The sequence below is a fragment of the Callithrix jacchus genome, chromosome 3 (assembly GCF_049354715.1).
Source record: "Callithrix jacchus isolate 240 chromosome 3, calJac240_pri, whole genome shotgun sequence".
NCBI lineage: Eukaryota > Metazoa > Chordata > Mammalia > Primates > Cebidae > Callithrix > Callithrix jacchus.
Window position 1 is genome coordinate 71,095,116 of NC_133504.1, and position 5,173 is coordinate 71,100,288.

The 5,173-nt window shown below is 32.9% G+C and overlaps 1 pseudogene; it reads left to right on the forward strand.

Annotated features, from left to right (window-relative positions):
* Positions 1-392: 392 nt before the first annotated feature.
* Positions 393-1,194, forward strand: LOC108590744 (transcription factor IIIA pseudogene; annotated as a pseudogene).
* Positions 1,195-5,173: the final 3,979 nt, after the last annotated feature.

Sequence of the window (5,173 nt, forward strand, 5' to 3'; positions counted from 1 at the left end):
CATGAATGAAATAAGAGTTTATTATATTAAGTGAAACAAGTCAGGCACAGAAGGGCAAACTTTGCATGTTTCCACTCTTTTACGTTTGCTGAGAATGAAAACAATGGAACTCATGGAGATATAGAGTAGAATACTAGTTGAACAGATGCTGGGACAGGTAGTTTGTAGGGGAGGGAGAAATGGGAATGGTTAATGAGTACAAAATATAGTTAGATGAAATGAGTAAGATCTAGCATTTGATCACACAACAAGGTGACTACAGTCAATGGTAATTTATTGTACATTTAAAAAAAAGAGTATAACTGGAATATTCATAGTACAAAGAAATAATAAATAGTTGAAGTGATGGATACCCCACTTAACTTAATGTGATTATTATGCAGCCTGCTGGTATGAAAATATTTCATGTGCCCATAAAGACGTTTGTTTGTACAGCTAATGGCTGTGATAAAAAATTCGACACAAATCAAACTTGAAGAAACATTTTCAATGCAAACATGAAAATCAACAAAAACAACATGTATGCAATTTTGAAGGTTGTAAGAACCTGTAAGAAACGTCAGCAGCTGAAAATCCATTAGTGCCAGCATACCAATGAACCTCTATTCAAGTGTACCCAGAAAGGATCTAGGAAACACTTTGCATCACCTAGCAAGCTGAAATGACATGACAAGGCCCACGAGGGATATGTATATCAAAAAGGATATTTATTTGTGGCAAAAATATGGACAGAACTTCTGAAACATATGAGCGAAACCCATAAAGAGGAAATACTATGTGAAATATGCCAGAAAACATTTAAATGCAAAGATTACCTTAAGCAACACATGAAAACTCATGCCCCAATAAGGGATGTATGTCGCTGTCCAGGAGAAGGCTGTGGAAGAACCTACACAACTATGTTTAATCTCCAAAGCCATATCTTCTCCTTTCATGAGGAAAGGCGATGTTTTTTTTGTGTGTGAACATGCTGGCTTCTGCAGAACATTTGCAATGAAACAAAGTCTCACTAGGCATGCTGTTGCATATGAACCTGACAAGAAGAAAATGAACCGCAAAGTAAAAAAATCTTGTGAAAAACAAGAGTTTGGCCTCTCATCTCAGTGGATATATCCCTCCCAAAAGGGAACAAGAGCAAGACTTATCTTTGTGTCAAAACAGAGTCCCAACTGTGTGGAAGACAAGGTGCTCTGACAGTTGCAGTACGTACCCTCAGCTAAGAACCGCACTGCTTTATTTAAAGGACTGTAGACCAGTGAGCTTAGTTACTTTCTTTCAGAGGCATATTTTTCTTTATTAAAATTACTGATGCAGAAAAAAAATTAAAAATAAAATTTTTAATTTTAAATTAGGTAATTCATAAAAAATTAGAGACAATGGCCTTCATATCAGAGGAGTTAAGCGATCATGAATTACTGATGATTTTAAAACTTCTGCCTTTTTTCTTTTGCATCTTCCATCTAAGAAACTGCATGCCAGAAGTTGAAAATAATTGGTAGAATAGAAAAATAAGAGATAGAGTGCCCAGGCTTTTAAGGTTGGGTAACTCTGAGTTTGCTTCCTGTTTCCAGTATGGGACTATAAACTGAGGCCAATCATATTAAACTCTTTGATGATTACACCTAACTTGATTTTAACAGACACTTCATATATTTTCTTTTCCTTCCACCTCTACACTCTTTAAGCAGATTTTTTAGAATTTAGAACCAACTTTGCTACCCTCATTAAACTATTTATGGTCAAGTTATTATGGGATTCTTAGCTTAAAGATTTAGAATTTATGAATAAATGTGTTAAATTTATTCTTTGCCAATTTGCCTGAATAAGGCTATTTTCACTTTCTGTTTATTTTTCTGGAAAACAATTTCATCTTTCTAGAAAGGAATATGTCACTTCATGTAGAACAAGGGAGGGAAACACTTCTTCCATTTCTCAAGCAGGAGTAAAAGTGCAAATAACTAATTTGCCCAGTCAGGAGAGTGAAATGCGTGATGTAGACAACGGGGGCAAATGGAAACAGATGTGCCTTAGTCAAATGTTGCTAATAAAATTGAGAGTTTGGTTTGGCCACATGCTCACAATTTTAAGGAAAGCTGGAAATCCAGTTTTTTTAGTCCAATACTTTGATTTTTGCTATATTTGATAAATCTAAATATTGTAAAACAATATGTGAGAGAAACATAATTTATATTATGTGAATTGTGTCAGATAGTTCTTGCTTCTTTTAAAAAATAGTCACCAGCAACAATCAAACCATGAGAGGGTAGCTACAGATTTAAATTCTCTGAAGTAAAGTTGAATAATTATCTCTGTATTAAATAGGTTGACTTCTGAATGATGAACCTCACTTCTTCCAAAAAGTTTTCCCAGGTCTGTGCTACTACGTAACAAGGTTTAATATGTCTTTTCTTAATTTTCCCCTAGCATATTTTGATATTTTTATCGGGAAGATGTAGTAATACTTCTATAATTAAAGTAGAATATGAGATATAAAAGGTAAAACTATAATGGTGTTGTATTGTAGAAAACATAATACATGTACTATCTTAGAAAAACTTTAGAGCTGTAGTTTGCATGACAGAGAATATATACCAACATTCCATCACATTAGAAATATACACAATATTAGACCTATTGCTTTGTAACATTTTAGGGAAGAAAGGACTAGGATTTTGCTTTTGTATTCCAGTGATTGTGGCCAGATTTTGAATGTTTAATATTTGTGGAATTGAATTAAATGTATTCTAAAAGTTTATTCCGATTTTCCATGTCTTACCTGCTTAAAAGTCATGACTCCTGGCACTCATTATTTGGGGAATAATGGGGAAATGATTATTTATTCTTTGGCTTCTCTAAAAATAGTATTACTAAAGTAGGGATGATGCATAGTACCACAAAACTAACCTGGAAAGAATGAGATATAGCAAAGGGTGTTACATTCTAATTTAGAAGCTGGTTGCCTAGTGAGTGAAAATCACTGAAGGATAACTACTATTTTACATTTTTCATCTGTGAGGAATCCATTCCAATCCAAACCTGAAGCACAGAAACCTTTGGATCCAAATTTGATTGAGTAACGTCTTTCTATGAGCTTTCTCAATGTATAGCTGTTACCATTTATACTTAAATTTCTAGTCACTTAAAAGAAGCTGTCCTTGTGCTTCAGTCTTAAATTTTGAGTCACATATTCTCTTGGATTAGTTTTTATGTCTATAATTTATTTCATTTGCTCTAGGTATATTTACACCTCTACATACCACACAGTCACAAACACAGGCACAACAACACAGATATATTCAGCAAGTTTTATAATAGTAATTAAATAAAATTTTTTAAAATGCCATTTACTAAATTTTTTGGAAATTATGAAATAAGGATGATGATGGAAAATATCAAAATGCAAATATATTTCATTGTGTTTATCAAGTACTTAACTCCTGATTCAGTTTTATAGATATTAAACTGAGTAGAGAACATATCAGAAGTCTTAAAAATAATTACAAAAAATATACCGCAAATGACACCAAATCATTGTCTATACTTAAAATATTCATCTGGACTTAAAATGGACACAAATATATCTCTTGGCACAATAGTGAAACACACATAAATAGACACTTACATGCATACACAAATACAAATTTTAAAATTACATGCATACACACATGACCTTAAAATTAGAATTTTAAAATTCAACCTAGGTAGGCAAATTTTTAAAATGCACGTTTTCACATTGCATCATTAAAACATTATGGCAGTGATAAACTGTGAACAGCTGGCATGCCATCACTGATAATGACAGAAGGCTACATAAATTTGATATATATTACTTCTCAATAGGAAAAGTCATTAGACTTTATGGAAGCAATAAACCAGAGGGTGTACGGTTGGCCCCTTTAAGCCTCTTATGATGGTTTTATTCTTTCCTCAAATAAAGGCATGACTCAGAGTTAAATAATATAATAATTTCCATATATTTTTAAATATTGTGAGGTTTCCAAAATATTTTCCATTTTCAAAGCAAAGTTTCAGAAAAGATTCTATTTTAAAGATATTCAAAATTACCTTAACCAATAAAAACACAGTTGCCTCCTTGGTTAAATGTATTCCTAATTATTTTATTTTTATGCAATTATTTAATTAATTGTTTACTTAATTTTACAGATAATTTATCATTAGTGTATAGAATTGCAAATAGTTTTTTTATTGTTGATTTTGTCTGCAAACTTATTGAATTCATTTATTAATTCTGACAGTATTTTGGTGGGATCTTCAGGATATGCTATATATAAAATCATTATCTGCAAAAAGAGACAATTTTACTTCTTTCTTACTGATTGAGAAACTGTGTGTGTGTGTGTGTGTGTGAATGTGTGTGAGTGAGAGAGAGAGACAGAGTCTCACTCTGTTGCCCAGGCTAGAGTGCAGCGGTGCCATCACAGCTCACAGCAACCTCCACTTCCTGGGCTCAAGTGATCCTCCCACCTCAGCCTCCTAAGTAGCTGGGACCACAAGTGTGCACCATTATTCCTAGATAATTTTTGCATTTTTGTAGAGATAGGGTGTCACCACTTTACTCAGACTGGTCTCCAACTTCTGGGCCTCAACCAATCCACCCTCCTTGGACTCCCAAAGTGTTGGGTTTACAGGCATGAGCCATTGCACCCGGTCAGAAATGTCTTTTATTTCTTTTGTTTGCTTAATGCTGTCTAGGACTTCCAGTACTACATTTAATAGAACTGATGAGAATGGGCATCTTTGTCTTCTTCCTATGAATACATAGTTTTTAATAGATATGTCTTCCCTTATTAAGTACAATACTGGTACTGTAATAAATGTATTAAATAAGGGAAACTTAGCTTTGTCTTAAGAATAAATTTTCAGTAATCTTTATTCTTTTACTGACAAAAGGAACAGTAATTTTTTTTCACACATTCAAACGTATTTGGATTGGCCTAACATAAATAGAGGCTTTCATTCTCAAGATGCTAAACATAAGGATTTTATTTAATTTATGAAGTATAGTAAGTGTTAGGTAGATCAATGGATCTAGCTAGCTAGCTAGAAGAAAGACATAAACAGAGAGAATAACATAGCACACAAAATATACACACATTTTTCTTTATAATGTCATAAACAGTTTTACTGCTGAATTTGCATATTTATTATCCTA